Here is a 17,916-nt window from a genome sequence, read left to right as displayed (position 1 = left end):
GGATAATTTCAGTTGTGTGGTCAAGGACAACCTGTCTGGTAAGATTCTTTTTTAGCAGAGCTCTCTATGAGAGAAAAAGTCAGCCATGACAGGGTCGGGGGAAAGGGCTTTATAACCAGTGCTATTATCTTTTTTGGGTGATTCTGATGCATTTAGTTGATTATTCCGGGAGGCAGTTTCCTGCTACCTCATTATCTCTAGCCAGAACTACTTCCAAAGAAAACAAGCCTCTCAGGTGATTTACATACACTTTAAAGTTTGAGAACATCACCTATAAAAGGCTGAAAAATCCCTTTGCATTTTTTGCAAATGACGTGTACCTTGACTTGCCATCAACTTATGCAAAGCCATAAGTCAAATGGACAGATCATTAAACATTCTAAATAATTTTTTTTTTTTTAAATCACAAAATCCCAGGACAGCCTGAGTGGCTCAGCGGTTTAGTGCCACCTTCGGCCCAGGGCCTGATCCTGGAGATGGGGGTGGGGACATGGGGGGAGATAGAGTCCCACGTTGGGCTCCCTGAAGGGAGCCTGCTTCTCCCTCTGCCTGTGTCTCTGCCTCTCTCTCTCTCTTCCTCTCTCTTTCTCTCTCTCTGTCTCTAGTGAATAGGTTTTTAAAAAAATCACAAAATCCCAAGTATGTTCACAAAACTTAATAAGGTAAATCCGGATGTTAAATAAACATTCAGTCCAATCTGTAATAAAGGTATAACAAGTAAGAGGCTACTCTTTCAAATATCACATGTAACATAACTGCCCATCAAAATGATCTAGAAATTGTAAAGTTGTTTCTTTTATTCTCCCAAGATCATTGATTATTAATTGCACATTCATGAGTTTTGATGAAAGAAACATTATTAATTTGGCTTTGTGGGGGACCTTATAAAATTGTGAAGGAGTCAGAGAGCCTGATGAAAAGAAAAGATTAATACCCATGTAGTGCCAAGAGGGTGACTAACACGATTACTTCCTTATGAAGCTGTAGCTCTCAAACTGTTGATTCCGATTTTAACAAAACAAAGCAGATTTGAAGCTGATGTATTGACTTTTCCCCAAGAAGATTTGAAAATTCTTTTTACTGGAATTAGAAACTTTATTCCAGTAATGAGAAAAGCTTTTCCCAAGCAGAATTAGATAATTATCATACTTGTGAACAAATTGGCTTTAGCTACAATGAATAATACATATGGGCACAAGAGACTAAAATGTTACTACACAGTACTTTTTATTTAGTATAGAAATACTAAGCAGCCAGAACTATAAAAACATAAGGAATTCATTTGCTACTGCCATTTCTCCATACTAATAATGTCATGGTAATAAATGTTTTTAGGGTATTTATTATACATTTTTAATTTAGATTCAATGTGTCTGCATTTTTTCTTTCTTAATATAAATATCCTTCTATACGTATATATCTATATATCTATATCCATATTCACACTTGATGCTATATCTATACCTACCTATATCTAGAATGAGAATGCATTCTTCAATTAATTATAGCACCCCCGCCCCCAGTGTAGTCCTCGTTAGAGTTCCCTTTTAAATATAGCAGGAATCCCATCTCCACTCCCTAAAATCAATGTTTCATTTTGAATTGAAAAGATATCTAACAATGTCTTTCCATTCTTGAGAGAAGTCATCTATTGACCTTCCATACTGTCAGAAGGCCAGGAGCAAAATGGAGAAAATTGAAAGCAGAATTTCTCTCCTAAGATTAAAAAAAGATAAAAGACCTGTTTGAATAAATAAAATAGGCATTTAAAAAATTCCTGTAATCTATAGTTATATAATAAACAATCCTAAAATTTAGATTTATTATTATCTCTCACATTTCTGTGAGCTGGCTGAGCACAACCAGATGGTTCTTGTGTGTGATTTCCCAGGCAGTTGTGGTCAAATCCAGTTGGGCTGGATGGCCAACATGTCACACACCCATGACTGGCAATTGATGCTGGGAGCACAGGTAGGCTTCATGTGACTTGGGACTTCTCACATCATGGCAGCTGGGTTCCAAAAGCAAGTAGTCTGGGGTGCCTGGGTGGTTCAGTGGTTGAGTGTCTGCCTTTGACTCAGGTTGTGATCTTAGGGTCCTGGGATAGAGTCCTGCATCAGGCTTCCCACAGGGAACCTGCTTCTCCGTCTGCCTATGTCTCTGCCTCTTTCTGTGTGTCTCTAATGAATAAATAAAAATAAAATCTTAAAAAAATAAAAATAAAAAATATTAATAAAATCTTTTTAAAAAGCAAGTTGTACAAGAGAAAAAAAGTAGATTAGTTGTCTACTGCTGTGTAACAAAGGACCACAAATTTGGTGGTACAAAACAACATCTATTTATCATCTCATCATTTCTGTAGGTCAGAAGTCTGGGCACAAGTTACTTAGTTGGTCCTCCACTCAGGATCTCACAAGACTGCACACAACGTATCAGCCAGGATTACAGTCTCATCTGAAATGTAAGGTCATTTTCCAAGTTCGATGGTTGTCAATAAAATCCATTTCCTTGCAGCCGAACTAATGGCAGCTTGCTTCTTCAAGGTCGACAGGGAGGGTCTGATCTTAAAAAAAAGGAATAGTTTTATGGATATATAATTCACATCTCATGCAGTTCACTCATTAAAGATGTGTGATTCAACAGTTTTGGGTATATTCACTTATTCAACTACCAGCACAATCTGATTTTAGAGCGTTTTCATTATGCCGAAAGAAACATGAGCAGTTACTCTACATTCTACACCTCACCCCCTATCCCCCAGCTCTGGTGACTATTAATCTATTCTTGTGTATGGATTTTACTGTTCTAGCCATATTCATGAAATCATCCAATATGAAGGTTTTTATGCCTGGCTTCTTGAACTTAGCATAATGTTTTCGAGGTTCAGCCACATTGTCCCTTGTATTAGTGGTTCATTCCTTTTTATTGCTAAATACTACTCCTTTTTATAGATACATCACATTCCATTCATCTGTTTATCAACTGATGGACATTTAGGTTGCTTCTACCTTGGAGTATTGTGAATAATACTGCTATGAATGCTCATGTAGAAGTTTTTCTGTGGCTATGTATTTTGTTCCTCTTGGTTTTATACAGGGGGTGGAATTCATAGGTCAGAAATAGCCAAACATTTTTCAAAGTCTCTGTATCATTTTCTATAGCCATCAGCAATATATAAGAGTTCCTACTTCTCCTTATCCTCATCAATATTTATTAGTATCTTTTTATTATAATTATCTTAGTGGGTGTTTATTATCTCATTGTAGTTTTGTACATCATTGTACTTTTTAATTTTATTTTCCTAATGACTAGTGATGTTGAGCATCTTTTCAGGTGCCATTTGTATATCTTCATTGGGAATCTGTCTACTCAGAGTCTTTGCCCATATTTTTAATTGAGTTATGTATATTTTCATTGTTGTGTTGTAAGAGCTCTTTACATCTAATAGATACAAGTCTCTTACCAGATATATGCCTTGCAAATATTTTCACCCTTTTTTTTTTCTGGTTTTTGCTTTTCTATTTTATTAATTATAAAGGCAAGTTTCTCGACTGAAACCCAGAAATTAGTGGTAGATTAATAAAGGAAAAAAACCCTAAGCCATATCACAAAAACCTGAGAGCACAGGTTAAGTGTATATTGGAAGGAGGGAAGGGAGGGATGGGTTGACTTTTCACTTTCTTATGTCCTTTGAATCACAAGTTTAATTTTAATGATGTATAGTTTGTCTATTTTGTCTTTTGCCACTTACACTTTTAAAGTTTTATCCAAGAAATTTTGCCTAACTCAAATTCATAAAGATTTACCCTTGTGTTTTCAAAGAATATTATACTTTTAATGTATACATTTAGGCCTACTATCTACTCTGAGTTAATTTTTGTGTATTGTATGAAGAGAGGTTCAACTTCATTCTTTTTTATAACTATCCCAGCACCATATGTTAGAAAAACTAAGCTCATCTGAGTAAAGCTGACCTAATCAGGATAATAAACTTTTGATTAACTCAAAGTCAACGTATTAAGGACCTTAATTACATCTACAAATCCATTCACCCTTGCCACATAAGATAGCACATTCACCAGAGTGACATCCATCACAGGCACAGGTGCCACCTCAAATCAAGAGGAGGGTATAGTACAGGGCATATGATCTAGGGGGTACAAATTTTGAAGGACATCTTAGGACACAGATAGGTCTCAATGTCTTAAGGCCTGGACTTAGATACTGGCAAAGCATCATTGCTCTTCCATTATATTCTACTCACCAGGCAGTCACAAAGCCCACACAAATGCAAAGGAGGAATTATGAACTCTACCCCTTAATGAGAAGTAAGTCTAAGAACTTGTGCCTATCTATAATTTGCCACAACGTACTATCACAAAAAGCAGCTTTAGGTAAGGTTGTTTGTTAAAATATTTACTTCTAGTTTTCTTTCGTCTATATTAAAATTCTAAAGAACTCTGAAAAAGCAAGAAGATAACATCTGGAACAGAATGCAATAGCTACTTAAGTTCATATACTAAGGAGGAAATAAAAACCCTGTTCTAATGGGAGTTGGGCTGGTTCCTCTATTAATTTGTATTTAGTACATGCCCAGATGAATCACCTTGGCTGTTCCATGTTAATACATTTCCTTCTTTGTGAGCAACAGGTGACCTATGACTGACCTTGGGAAGATGATTCAAATAACGAACAGAAACAATTTTCTCAGAATTAAGGACTCCAGAAAGACTTTATTAGAGCTGAAAGAAAAATCTCATTCTGATCCTTGAGGAGACATTTATAAATCCACTTTTATTTCTGTGGCTTCAGGCTCTGAGCTAGTGCTACTAACAACTCTATGCCTATCTATATTACTTTCCTTCTGTCTTCCAGGTTAGATCCAATAATGTAATTTAAAAAGTGAAATTGACTTTGAGTAATTTATGAGCGTTTTTGTTAAGGTGTCCAGAAAAAATGAGACCTATTTCAATATGCAAATGACACAAGGATAAGCAGCCTATAGTAGTCAAAGCATTGTCCAAAGCTTATCTGCATGCAAGATGACCAAAGTTTTAATTTCCTTCAGATAAAGTCTCTGTATTACTCAATTTTTGCAGCATGTCAATAGGCCTATCAGATATATAAAAATACTCCCTTGAAATACATGAAAACCAATTCTCTTTGGAATCCAAAAGAAAAACTGAAGTGGAAATCTATAAATTTGAGGCAGTTTGATAGAATACTATATAAATGAACAAATAGGATATCAAAGTGGATGTGGATTTTGCTCTTTTGTTTGGCAAGAATGTACAGTTGCATCTTTTAGCCAGGCTGGAATAACTATAAATGTCTTTTCCTAGTGGCCACAAAGCAAAAGGAAATAATATACAGATTCACAGAACACTTGGCTGGGTTCCAGAGCAGTTTCTAAAATTTATTCCAATTAGTAATCTCAGTAAATCAGCTCCACATTTCTGAGTTTGAATCCTCATTTTTAAATGATAATAATTGTACCTATCCTACCTGCCTCACAGAGCTATATTATGAAAATCAAGTAAAATATACTTGCATGTCAAATGGGATGCTTTGAGCTGCTTTGAGGCAACCAAACTTACTTGAAAAGTCAGATAATTTCTTGTCACGTGACTTTCAGAGGAATAGCCAACTTGAAGGTAGACTGCTACAAAAACCCCATGATGTCATTAACAACACATGTTCTTCCAAGACTCTTTTCTGTTGTTCACAGATTTGGCTTAACCCATGGGTTTGTTCTACTACTCATTGTTGTAAGGAAATCCTTGCTTCTTTTATTTATATCCAAAGAAAAATTGAAATATTTAACTCCAGGCCTTATACATATTTCTGGACCAGTATCAATGATCAGAAAATGATGCTATGATTGATTGATACCTGGATTCCTAAAAGGATCTTTTCAGGAAGCTAAGATAGGAGGAGATGCTCATGAGGTGCAAGAGATAGGTGAGGGACATGAAGACACATGCACAAAACTGTGGTTCTTGGAAGAGGATATATGGGGAGAGAATAAAGGATAAGTAGGCAATCAACAGTGGGAAATCACTTAAAAATACCACATTTTTACAAATATACTAGAAAGTGTTTTAAAATTGTATTTAATTCAAAGGGAACTGGTTTATCTTCCCACAGAACTATCCTGAAATTCTTCAAAACAGATTTCATTGAGAGAATATGGCTCACTTGGTGACTACAACCCAATTTACTTGCTTAAGGTAGATTTCTGAAGGTAGATTTTAAAAGTTATGACATTTTAAATTATGAAAAGTATAATACAAGCAGGAATGGTCCAAGGCATAAGTATAAAACATGACATTGAGAGAAGAATTTTGAATAGGTAGGAAGATCTTTATATTTTAAGTGAAGAAAAGCAGGTTTAAAAAATAACATGTACACAAAAGAATGGAATTGTAATTTTACCCTACACTATAGACAAAAATTAACTCAAAATCAATAAAGATCTACATGTAAGAGCGGAAGGAAAAAATATTCATGACATTGAATTTGGCAATGATTTCATGATTATGACACCACAGTCAAAAAAAGAAAAAATAGGCAACTGGACAAAAACAAAACAAAACAAAAAAAACCTTATGTTCAGCAAAGGCAAAATCAGCAGAATGAAAAGGTAACCCACAGAAATGAAATCTTTGCAAATGATATATCTGATATATAGGGTCTATAAAGAACTGCAACTCAACAACGAAAAGCCAAACACCTTGATTTTAAAATATGCAAAGGACATAATTAGACACTTCTCCAAATGACCAATAAGCGCACAAAAAGAAGCTCAACATCACTAATCATTAGGGAAATGAAAATCAAAACCACAATGAGAAACCATCTCACCTCCATTAAGATGGTGGAAAGCAAACAAACAAATAAACAAAAACAAATGCACACAATAACAAGTATTGACAAGAATGAGGAGAAACTGAAACACCTATTACTATTAGTAGGAACATAAAATAGTGCCACTGCTATGGAAAACAGTATAGTGATTGCTCAAAAAATTAACAACTGACTTACCGTAAATCAAGCAATTCTACTCCTAGGTATATACCCAAAATAATTGAAAGGAGGATCTCAAAGAGGTGTTTGTACACTCATGTTCATAGCAGTATTACTGCAACTACTAAAAGGTAGACGCAACCCAAGTGTCCATCAACAGATAAATGGATAAAGAAGATGTGGTATATACATACAATGAAATATTCTCAGCCTTAAAAAGGAAGAACATTTTGTCACATGCTACAACATGGATGAAATTGAGGACATTATGACAAGTGAAATAAACCAATTACAGAAAAACAAATGTTGTATATGATTCTACTTAGTATCAGTTACCTAGAGTAGTTGAATTTATAGCCGCAGAAAATAAACTGGTATTTTGGCTCCTTCCTTCTTTGGTTCCCAAGGGCTACAGAAGGCAGAATGTGGAGTTATTGTTTGGGGTTGTACAGAATTTCAGTTGGGAAGATGGAAAAAGTTCTGGAGATGGGTGGTGGTGATAATTGTATCACAATGTAAATGCCCTAATGCTACTAAACTGCACAGTTAAGAATGGTTAAGATAGTAAATTCTGTGTTATGCATATTTTACCACAGTTTTTTTTAACATTTACCAGCTTATTAAAGGATTTGATAAGAGATACAGATGAACAACCAGATGAAGAGACACAGGACAAGTCTGGAAAGGTCATGAACACAGGAGCTTCTGTCCCCATGGAGTTGAAATACATCACCCTCCCAGATACATGGATGCATTCACCTACCTGGAAGCTCTCTGAGTCCCATGCTATTGGGATTTTTATGGATGCTTCATCAGATAGGCATGTTTGATCATTAATTCCATTTCCAGTCCCTCTCCCTTCCTAAGAGAATGGTGGGAAGGAGGAGGGGACTAAAAGCTCTAAGCTTCTGATCATGGTTGTGTCTTCCCAGGGACTAGCCCCCCATCCATTAGCCACCTAGGAGCCTACCCAGAGTTACCTCATTAGAACAATATGCACCCATATTGTCCAGGAAATTATAAAGGTTTTAGGAGCTCTGTGCCAGGAACTGGAGGCAGAGACCAAAATCTATTTTCCATTTTTGCAGCTTGAACAAATGAATAGGGCAGAACTACCAGGAAGAGACTACATTAGTTAAAATGTCATATGTTATCCATTCACAAATGCATAAAATTTATCTACATATTAGAGCCATTACATGGCTCCCTAAAGTCTGTCCTAGACTATAAATTAAAACCCCCTCTCTGCAGTTCTTCTTTCTTTCTCAGTAATGTTTCAATCATTCTTCTAGTCTTTATTTTCTATTACTCAATTGTCACTTCTAAATAGGACCCATCAGCTTAGCTGAGTGCATTTTCTGAGTGTATTTTATTTTTTATTTTTTTTTAACTTTACGTGAGTATACTTGACACACAATGTTACATTAGTTTCAGGCGTACAGCATAGTGATTCAACATCTCTATACGTTATGTATGCTGTGCTCACCACAAGTATCCTCGTGCTTCCCTATTACAATATCATTGACTATATTCCCTATGCTCTTTTATTCCTGTGACTTACTCATTTCATAACTGGAAGCCTGCTTCTCCTACCTTCCTTCACCCATTTTCCAGCCCTCCATCCCCATCTCTCTGGCAACTACCAGCTTGTTCTCTGTATTTATAGGTCAGATTCTACTTTTTGTTTGTTTGTTTTTTCATTTGTTCTTCAGATTTCACATATGAGTGAAATAAAATGATATTTGTCTTTATGTGACTTACATAGTATAATACCCTCTACGTCCATTTATGTTGTCAACAAGACAAGATTGAATCTTTTTATGCCTGTGTAATATTCCAGTCTCTCTGTGTGTATGTGTGTGTGTGTGTGTGTGTGTGTGTGTATCTCACATCTTTTTTATCCATTCAATGGACACTTGGGCCATGTCCATATCTTGGCAATTATAAATAATGGCATTAATAAATATGGAGGTGCATTTATCTTTTTGGATTTCTTTGGGTGAATACCCAGTAGTGGAATTATTTGATCATGTGGTACTTCTCTTTTTAATTTTTTGAGGAACTTCTATACTGTTTTCCACAATGGCGGCACCAATTTGCATTCCCATCAACAGTGCACAAGGGCTCTTTTTCCCCACACCCTCATCAACACTTATTGTTTCATATCTTTTTTTATTTTAGCCATTCTCACAGGTATAAGATGATATCTCATCGTGGTTTTCATCTGCATTTTCCTGGTCATTAGTGATGTTGGACATGTTTTCATGTGTCTGTTGGTCATCTGTAAGTCTTCTTTGGAGAAATGTCTTTTCAGGTCCTCTGCTCATTTTTCAAATCATATTGTTTTATTGTTGTTATTCTTGTTATGGTGTTAAGTTGTATAAGTTCTTTATAAATTTTGGATATTAGCTCCTTATTGAATGTGTCATTTGCAAATATCTTGTCCCATTCCATAAACTGTCTTTTTGTCTTGTTGATTGTTTCTTTTACTGTGCAAAAGCTTTTATTTTGATATGGTCCTAATAGTTTATTTTTGCTTTTATCTCCCCTGCCTCAAGAGACATACTAGAAGAGTGTTGCTATGGCTGATGTCAGAGAAATTACTGCCTGTACTCTATTCTAAGCTTGTTATGGTTTTAGGTCTCACATTTAGGTTTTTAAAGCATTTTGAGTTTATTTTTGTGTATGGTGTGAGAGAGTTCACCACAGTTTTTTTTAAGTGTACATAAATGTACAATTTTGCTATTTTACTCCAAGAGCTTATAAAATGTATTACATGGATAACAAGGAAAGTACTGATTTAGTACAAATATCTAGTCCAGGTGTTTATCTGGTATCTCTGTACCTGCTAAGATTTTCAAAAGATTGTTTGAATTCCTATTCTAAATCTGGTGGAAGTTGAAACTTCTATCCAAGATTTGTACTAATTCTTAATAGTGGAGTTTGCCTCTGGTTCTTAGTTTCTAATTCCATTGAACTATCCCATGTGAAGGATTTTTTTACACACTCCCAAAAATCAATTCCCCTCTGCGTTATATATACCCAGACTCTCCTCAATTTCACAAACGTGAAATGAAGCATTAAAATTCCTCACAGTCATGTGTATTTGGAGAGTTAACTGAAGGTTTCTAGAGCTGGAAAGTGGGGCTTGCTTGTATCACAACCTAAACAATTTCAAATGGACTATTAGGCACCCAGCTCTGAAAAGTCATTATCTCTGTCCCTTGATCACTTCACACTTGTAATACCCCAACCTCACACCACATCAGGCTCATACTCATACTATCTCCTGCCTTGCTTTTCTCTCTTCACATCTCTTCCACACTCTTTCATCTACTTTCTCTCATCTTCCTCAAACTTCCAAATTCTTCTCTATCATATTAGCAATGAAGACTTCTCTAACCCCTACCCTCAAATCTAGCCCTAAAACCTACTAGGACATCAGCAGAACTAAATGACATTCATATGGCTCTTTTCCTTTTTAGAAAGCAGCTGTGGTCATGATAGGTATTTTCCCCTTGTTTCCAAGGAAAAGGACCAGTACTCAGACCTTTCCTACACCTTCTTTTCTTTCTCTTTACCTAAGGCACCATGAGCTGGATTCGCCTCCTCAAAGACAGCAGGCTATTCTTCTCTGTGGCTTCCCACAGAGAGGAAAAGTTCACCTGACTCTAATCAGTCCAAAGCTTAGTCATACAGTTTCAGTTCAACAAATGTGGTTTATTTCCCAGGTCCTCCACATTGATGCTGGGACTAGTGGTTGGAGTAGAACTTCTGCAGTGAATTCTACAAATTGCAAGAAAATCTCTTCACTCTTCCATCCTAAGAAAGAATTCCATGGTGCCCCTCAAGCCTTGAAAATGAAGACAAAAAAAGAAGTATCTCACATTCAGCTAAACAAACCACTGTGTAAAAGCAAGTTTCATTCATTTTAGATGTGTAGGTTCTGTGAGGGCTTATTAGTTAATGTTTATCATTTATTTTAAAAGAAACAATAGCTTCATGTGTAGGACCTAATACTTTAAAAATGAATGCACAAACCAATTTGAGTTTCTATACAAGGCTGGCCCGGGTTGAGTTTTACTAACCATCTATTTCGAAGGAAGAGGAAAATGTTTTAAGTAATGTCTTTTAAATTAGTAGAAATGGATGATTGCTAATGTTTCAATACAATATTTTAAGATTCCTAGCCATCAAACAAAAAACATACAAAAAAACTCCACCGTGCTACTCTGATAATGTAAGGAGACTACTTGAGAAAGATGCTGGATCAGTCATTTATTATTTTCTGAAATCTATTCCACTTATTCTTATTTCCATAAATTAAGTGACTAATTTTTTTTCCTTTCACTCTCTGACATAACTCTCCAAAGATGTACACACAGTATTGTATCGTTCCCAAGCCGAAGTAAGAGGAATGTGAAGGTAAAGGATAGAAATCACCAGAATGGTGAATGGAAAGGATTCTGTGACTTATTAGGATAAAAAATCAGAGAAAAAAACCTATAGCACAAAAATACCCAAATAGATAATATTTTTAAAAGATTTTATTTACCTATTCATGAGAGACACACACACACACAGAGGCAGAGACACAGGCGGAGGGAGAAGCAGATTCCATGCAGGGAGTCTGATGTGGGACTCGATCCCAGGTCTCCAGGATCATGCCCTGGGCTGTAGGTGGTGCTAAACCGCCGAGCCACCCGGGTTGCCCCAAATAGATCATGACCTGAGATATGAAGCTGTTAAGCTCTCAAACCCCGAAAGAGACATACATTCAAGAATGGAGGGGAAATTATTTAAGTGTATGTGACTTATGTGTTTTGGCAGCCAGATGAATAGTAAGAAGACTATTCTAAAGACTCTCTACCCGCATTCAGCGAAGTGGACTCTGATTTATGGCTGTGATCCAGTTTGGAAATGACTGGGCTGGTGCCAGAAGCAGGCTGTAGTGAGGGCTGCCACTTACTTACGGGGAGACCAGGTCACAGTCACTTGATCATATGGATCCATACTTCTTCGTGCTCCTTCAATACATTTTTCTTGAAATGCTTATTACAAGCACTGGGTGTTACACTATATGTTGGCAAATCGAACTCCAATAAAAAAAAACATATTAAATGAATGAATGAATGAATGAATAAAAAAGAAATGCATATTACTATGCGTAAACCAAAAATAGTAAGTTCTGGATTGTAAGAATTCCTTAAAAATTGGCCAGTGACCTCAAATACCTGCTCGCCTACGTAACAGATATTTGTTGTGTGTCTTTAGCTTATGGTTGCAACACGCACCTGGTGTTATGGGAGCAGAGGGAATCACATTCTTGCACTACATTCCTTGCTGTCAGAGGAAATACCACAGGGCTCCTTCAACCCGAGCACCTCAGTGATGACGCAAATACGCCCCTGAAGATAAAGTTCTGGGTAAGCTGTGAAGGCCTATCCAGCCGGCCCAAGTGGAAAGAGTAGTATCTTCAGATGCATTCTCAGGCTGCTGTGTCTGGTGGGTACCACACCTGCAACAGGAGAATTATGAACTTTTCAAGAGTTTACAAAAATGTTTGCACCCTGAAAAAGACAAAAGCAAAAAAAGAAAATAGTCTAGTCAAAAATTATAGTCATTTGTTGTAAAGCAACAAAAGTTGTTAGAATTTTTCAAATGCAACTCAGTAGATCTGGTAATATGTAAATAATGTTTGAAGTGGGCTGTTTATTCTGTTTATTTTAACATATTTGAAAAATGTGGGCTGGGGCCCCCAAAAGTAAGAGTATCAGGACTTAGAGGGACCTTGAATAGTCTCTGCAGAGATGAGTCTGGATTCAAAGCTGGCCTCAATTGCATACCAGTTGGGGACTTGGACAAACTACTGTCTTAAATGTCCTAAGCTTTAGCTTAGTATTATGGAACATGGGGATGACATCAAACAAAGCATTATGAATAAATAATACTTTATTACATCGAAACTGCCTAACATAATGCCTGGCACACTTCGGTTTCTTAATATTTGTTGTTTTTCTTTTCTTCCATATATAGTAGGCACTGCTGTTGATGTATTTCTAAACATGTATTTGTGGGTAAGAATGCTTGGAATCAGTTGACAAATAACAACTTCAGCACACAATTGTTCTGGTCATGTGAAAATCAACTTCCCTCGGTGCATATCTGATTGTTGTCATCCTCCCGAACAGGCCCTGAGGAGATTGTTAGGAAAATAATAATATATCTAGAGATGTCTTGACTTCCCAAGGTGGTGCTATTGTGATACTAAGAAAAGGGCTTGCCCGGCTGGGCTGGATGATGTATACTCAAGAGACACTTTATGGTCTCCTCAGAGAATTTCCCACTCAGCTTCTCCCATTCTCTCCTTGTCTTTCTTTTGCCTGAACCTCTGGAAAAAAAAATAACAGATTTTGCTTTTGAAAACGGCATCCATCTTAATTAGTGATATGCTGGATCATATGATTTCTTTTTAAAATTATGAAGCCTTGAGTCGTTTTCTGAGAGTTCATTTTTTATTTTATATTTGGTAGTTACAGTCCTGAAATAAATTTCATCTCCAGAGAGATATGAAAATTTGCGTGAGGAACAGATGAGTGAAATTTTCACAACTCAGCCTGCATTTCTCTTCCTTCCCATAGTTCATCATTTTTGTTTCGAACATCGCTTTCTTGCCTGTATGCCCCAAATGCATTCTTTTCTTAGTCTTTCTTAAAAGTTTGATGTGTTTTCTTGGACATATCTTCATTAACTAGCCATTTGGTTAGAAGATCACATTGATTTTATTGATGTCTGTATGGTACGTAACTAATAAAAATGTTATTAAAGCTAATTAATTCCCTTCCAAATCAACCATCTTGTCTCTGTCCACTAAAAGTATGATTTTACTGCATTATGAGCTCTGCATGACCCCTAACACCTTTGATCTCAATGAACCAGTCCAAGAACAGGACTAGGGAATCCTCTGACTCCATGTCACTCCGAAGTATTACATTAAGCTATCTATGGAGGCAAGAGATTTTTGGCTTTTACAGAACAAACTCTAGTCACACACAAATATTGTTATCCATAGAAATATTGTACCAAGTGCGTACATTTTCAGTTGAGGTCCATGAAGAATCCAAACTATGAGCCCATGTCAGGAGACTTCCCTTTTGCCCAAGTGTACCCTTCATGGGTTAAGAGAATATCTAGATCTGGGTTATAAGAGACTCATTTTGTAGAGAAGGAAATTCAAGTTTAGGAAAGTTGAGTGGGTTTCCCAAGGTAGCCACTGGTTTGATGCAGAAGTAGAAACAGAACGTAAGTCTTCTAGGCTTTTGATCTACGTTTCTTTCCTCTGCATCAAAATGTGCTATAAGCCTCATGGACTTTTTAATGTCCCTGGTGATTTCTGGGAAAGGAGAGAAAGTTGTTATCCAAGAACCAATGAGTTAACAGTCCTGTTTCCTTGGCTCTGACCAACCTTTCAGAGGTCTAAGTTGGCTGTCTTCTGCCTTCCTGAACCTCTGCTTTTTAGTCTTTTTCACACTAAAAGCAGCACAGGAGTCAGATACTGTGTGGCACTGCTATGCTCCTGATTGGAAAGCATATTTTTTCATATACTCAGAATAGGTCCATAGCAATACTTTATAGATACATTTATTATAGTTTATAAATTGACTCCCAGTTTGTTATTTATCTGAATTAAAAAAAAAAACATTATTTCATTTTACAGTAATATGGAATCACAGAATGGAAACCCAGAAACAGTGAAGCATATAGATAGCTACATTTGCTCAGCACTTGACAGTTAAGAAAGTCCTTTTCATATACATTCTCTTATCTGATGGTAGCAACAACCATAGAAGCATAAATCATTGTTACCATTTTGCACATCAGAAACTAACACTCAGTGAAGTTACAAAACTTGGCCAAGGTTACTCAAAGAGGCAATTAGCAAACACTTGTAATCTTGTACACCGTTGGTAAAAATATAAATATTCATTTTCATGTGTACATGTTTATTTATAAATTGTACATACATGATACTCTGTTAATAAGTTGACTATGTTAGAAAACCTACTCTCAAAATGGGAATTTTAAGGATGAGAAGAAGATAAAATAACCAAGAATTGTTTAAGTTATATATTTTTATCAATGAAATAAAAGTTTGTGCTAACACAAAAAATAGTATTAATGACATTTTGAGTGAGAAAAATATAGTTCCATATGGTTTATTATTTTTCAAAATTCTGGTTTCTCATAATTTAGCAATTTGAATTTCTGTTTTTTGGCTAATTTATTTGGGTACTTGATGTTATAGCCAGATTAAGATTAAAATGGAAAGTCACTCATCATTAATATGTAAATAAAATAGAAGTATGTTGTTGATCATACTGACTAAATTGTGGAAATCATTTTCAAGTCCAACTACCAATTATGCAAAGTTTTCTATTAAAATTCTGTTGAAAATTTTCCTCTTGTCTGATTTGAGCTAATTATTCTTTCAAACTAAGCAGAAGATATTAAGATACTGCTATTTCGTGTTATTAGCAAATGGGCTTGGACTTCCAGTTTCATCTCTGGCATGTCACTTAGAAGTCATCACTGTCATCTGTTCAACAAGATAAAATTGAACGAACTAAAAATCAATGACCTTTTTTGTATCTATGAGAGAACTGATGTCATGAAGCAAACTGTGACTGAAGTCTCATAGCTGAGATCCCTTGTCTGGAGCAGAGGTCACTGGAGCCACTAGTAGAAATACTTAAGTGGGGGGCTAAATGTGGACTGCCTGGAGGGTGAGAAACTTCTGGCAGCTGAATTCTTGGGGGACTCCTTACTTTTACACGTGAGGACTCCAACTGCTCAAGATGGAGAGCCAAGAAAGAGCCTTTCATGAAATACACTCAGTGTGTTCTCTGTAACAAAGGCCTACTCTCCAAGGGGGAATAAAACTTTCGTAGGGCCTTATCCCATCTGGGGGAAGGACACTTCTCCAGTTTATCCTCCTTTAGCCTTCCTAAATCATGTAAGAGGGGAACAAAAACTAAAAAATATTTGTGAAGGTCAAAGCCCAGGAACTCGGGACCACTGCATGGCTAAGGTTTAATCATAAGATGATAGAAAACTTCCACTTTCTCACCTTACCCCTATACCCACAGGACTCAAGTATAGCCACAGTTGATCACAGCTGAAAGAGCAGTGAAGCATAGACTCTATATGAGGGGGGCGGTCTTAGGGAAGCCCAAGGGGGTTCAAAAAATAGACACTATAGAAATTTAAGGTGTTACTGCCTACATCTACAACAAATATTCAACAGCACAACTGTAGCCATTACCATAAATCTTCACACTAATTACTTCAGTTCCTTCTACTCAATGTCTGATTTAAAATAAAACAAAACAAAACAAAAAGATCCAAGGCACACTAAAAGACAATGAGAAATTAAAAAAAAATACAGATTTCAAGAGGCAAAATAATCAGAATCAGACTCAGTTATGACATAGTGTTTGGAATTGTCAAAGAATTTAAAAATAGCATGTGTTAAAAGCTCTGATGAAAAAGGTGGACAACTTGCAAGAAAAGATGGATAATATAAACATAAAAGCAGAAAGCTTTATGTTTTTCCTCCATGTTTATTTTTATTTATTTATTTTAATTTTTAAAAAACTTTTATTTATTTATGATAGGCACACAGTGAGAGAGAGAGGCAGAGACACAGGCAGAGGGAGAAGCAGGCTCCATGCACCGGGAGCCTGACGTGGGATTCGATCCCGGATATCCAGGATCGCGCCCTGGGCCAAAGGCAGGCGCCAAACTGCTGCGCCACCCAGGGATCCCTTCCTCTATGTTTAATATGAGCTACAAATTTGTTCAAATCCATATAAACTTGAACCTGTTTTCATTTAGAAGACATAAAGGATGCAATAATTAGGGATCATGTTTTGATACCATTTTCCATTGTGACCCTTGGTTGAACTATGGCCTCCAATAGTTGAATATTTTTATAGAGAGAAGAATAATACTTTTCACTCATATTGACCCATCATCTGATCTGATATATAGAATCAAAGGTAGTAAGAGTAAGCTAGTATTTAAAAGGATGGAAACTGGCCTGACTAAAGGTTAATTCACCTTTCATTTAATATAAGAATAGAGTTGTCTAAGCTAATATTTATTTCCAAGTTATTTTAATTGACACAAGTGAGAATTGAAGAATCTTGGGTTTGACTTTTTCTCTAGTTGATTATGACCGAATTATAGTGCTCATCAGATGTATATCATTTGCTACCCTTCATGTCCCAGTCCTCTTTGGATACAGCAGGGCATGAGACTGGCTCTGGATGTTGGGTTGTGAGTAGAATTGGCATGGGTCACTTTTAGGTCAAAGCACAGAAGAAGAGGTGTGAATTCTTCATCTGTACTCTTTCAATATGGTAGAGGCTGCATTAGCTGTGTCCTTAAGTTTCCAAGAGTAGAAGAACCTCATTCCACTTCTCTCCACACACACAACTACATTGGGATACAGCATGAGAAAGAAAAGCATTGGTTATGTCACCAATATTTCAGAGCTTGTTTGTTACACCGGTATAATTTAGCCAATCCTCCATGATACAGTGATCCCGAGGCACTTGTGGGCTTTTTGTTTTTGTGCCTTCTCAGCATTAAAAAGAAAACAAGAATTGGAAATCTATCTCTTTACAAGTTGTCATGCAGAATTAGTCCTGGGGTCATTTATAAATCTTATATATGCAGATGAGAAAATACAGCATAACATTATATATGTGAATATTAAATTTTCTGTAGACAGTACCATTCAGAAAAAGATCAGATATCTTTTAGGTAGGAATAGGGATGGCCTGTGACTGTCTTGATATTGGGCTAGCTCTTACTAATCAGAAAAAT

General features: G+C 36.3%; 1 long non-coding RNA gene across 22 annotated transcripts in view; it reads right to left on the bottom strand.

The window, feature by feature from the left end:
* Positions 1–1,258: 1,258 nt before the first annotated feature.
* LOC144306781 (uncharacterized) overlaps positions 1,259–17,916 on the bottom strand; it is a 350,851-nt gene continuing 334,193 nt past the window's right edge. For 20 of the 22 annotated variants that reach the window (XR_013373844.1, XR_013373846.1, XR_013373845.1 and 17 more), the window contains one exon: positions 11,594–12,544. This is a non-coding gene — a long non-coding RNA (uncharacterized LOC144306781). Of the gene's footprint in view, positions 2,564–11,593; positions 12,545–16,573; positions 17,524–17,916 lie in introns of those variants that run through there. The other 2 variants (XR_013373854.1, XR_013373857.1) reach the window with 2 other exon arrangements.

This window comes from Canis aureus, chromosome 37 (assembly GCF_053574225.1).
Source record: "Canis aureus isolate CA01 chromosome 37, VMU_Caureus_v.1.0, whole genome shotgun sequence".
In the NCBI taxonomy this organism is placed as follows: domain Eukaryota; kingdom Metazoa; phylum Chordata; class Mammalia; order Carnivora; family Canidae; genus Canis; species Canis aureus.
Note: the sequence above shows the minus strand (reverse complement) of the source record. Positions and strands in the feature narration are given on the sequence as shown.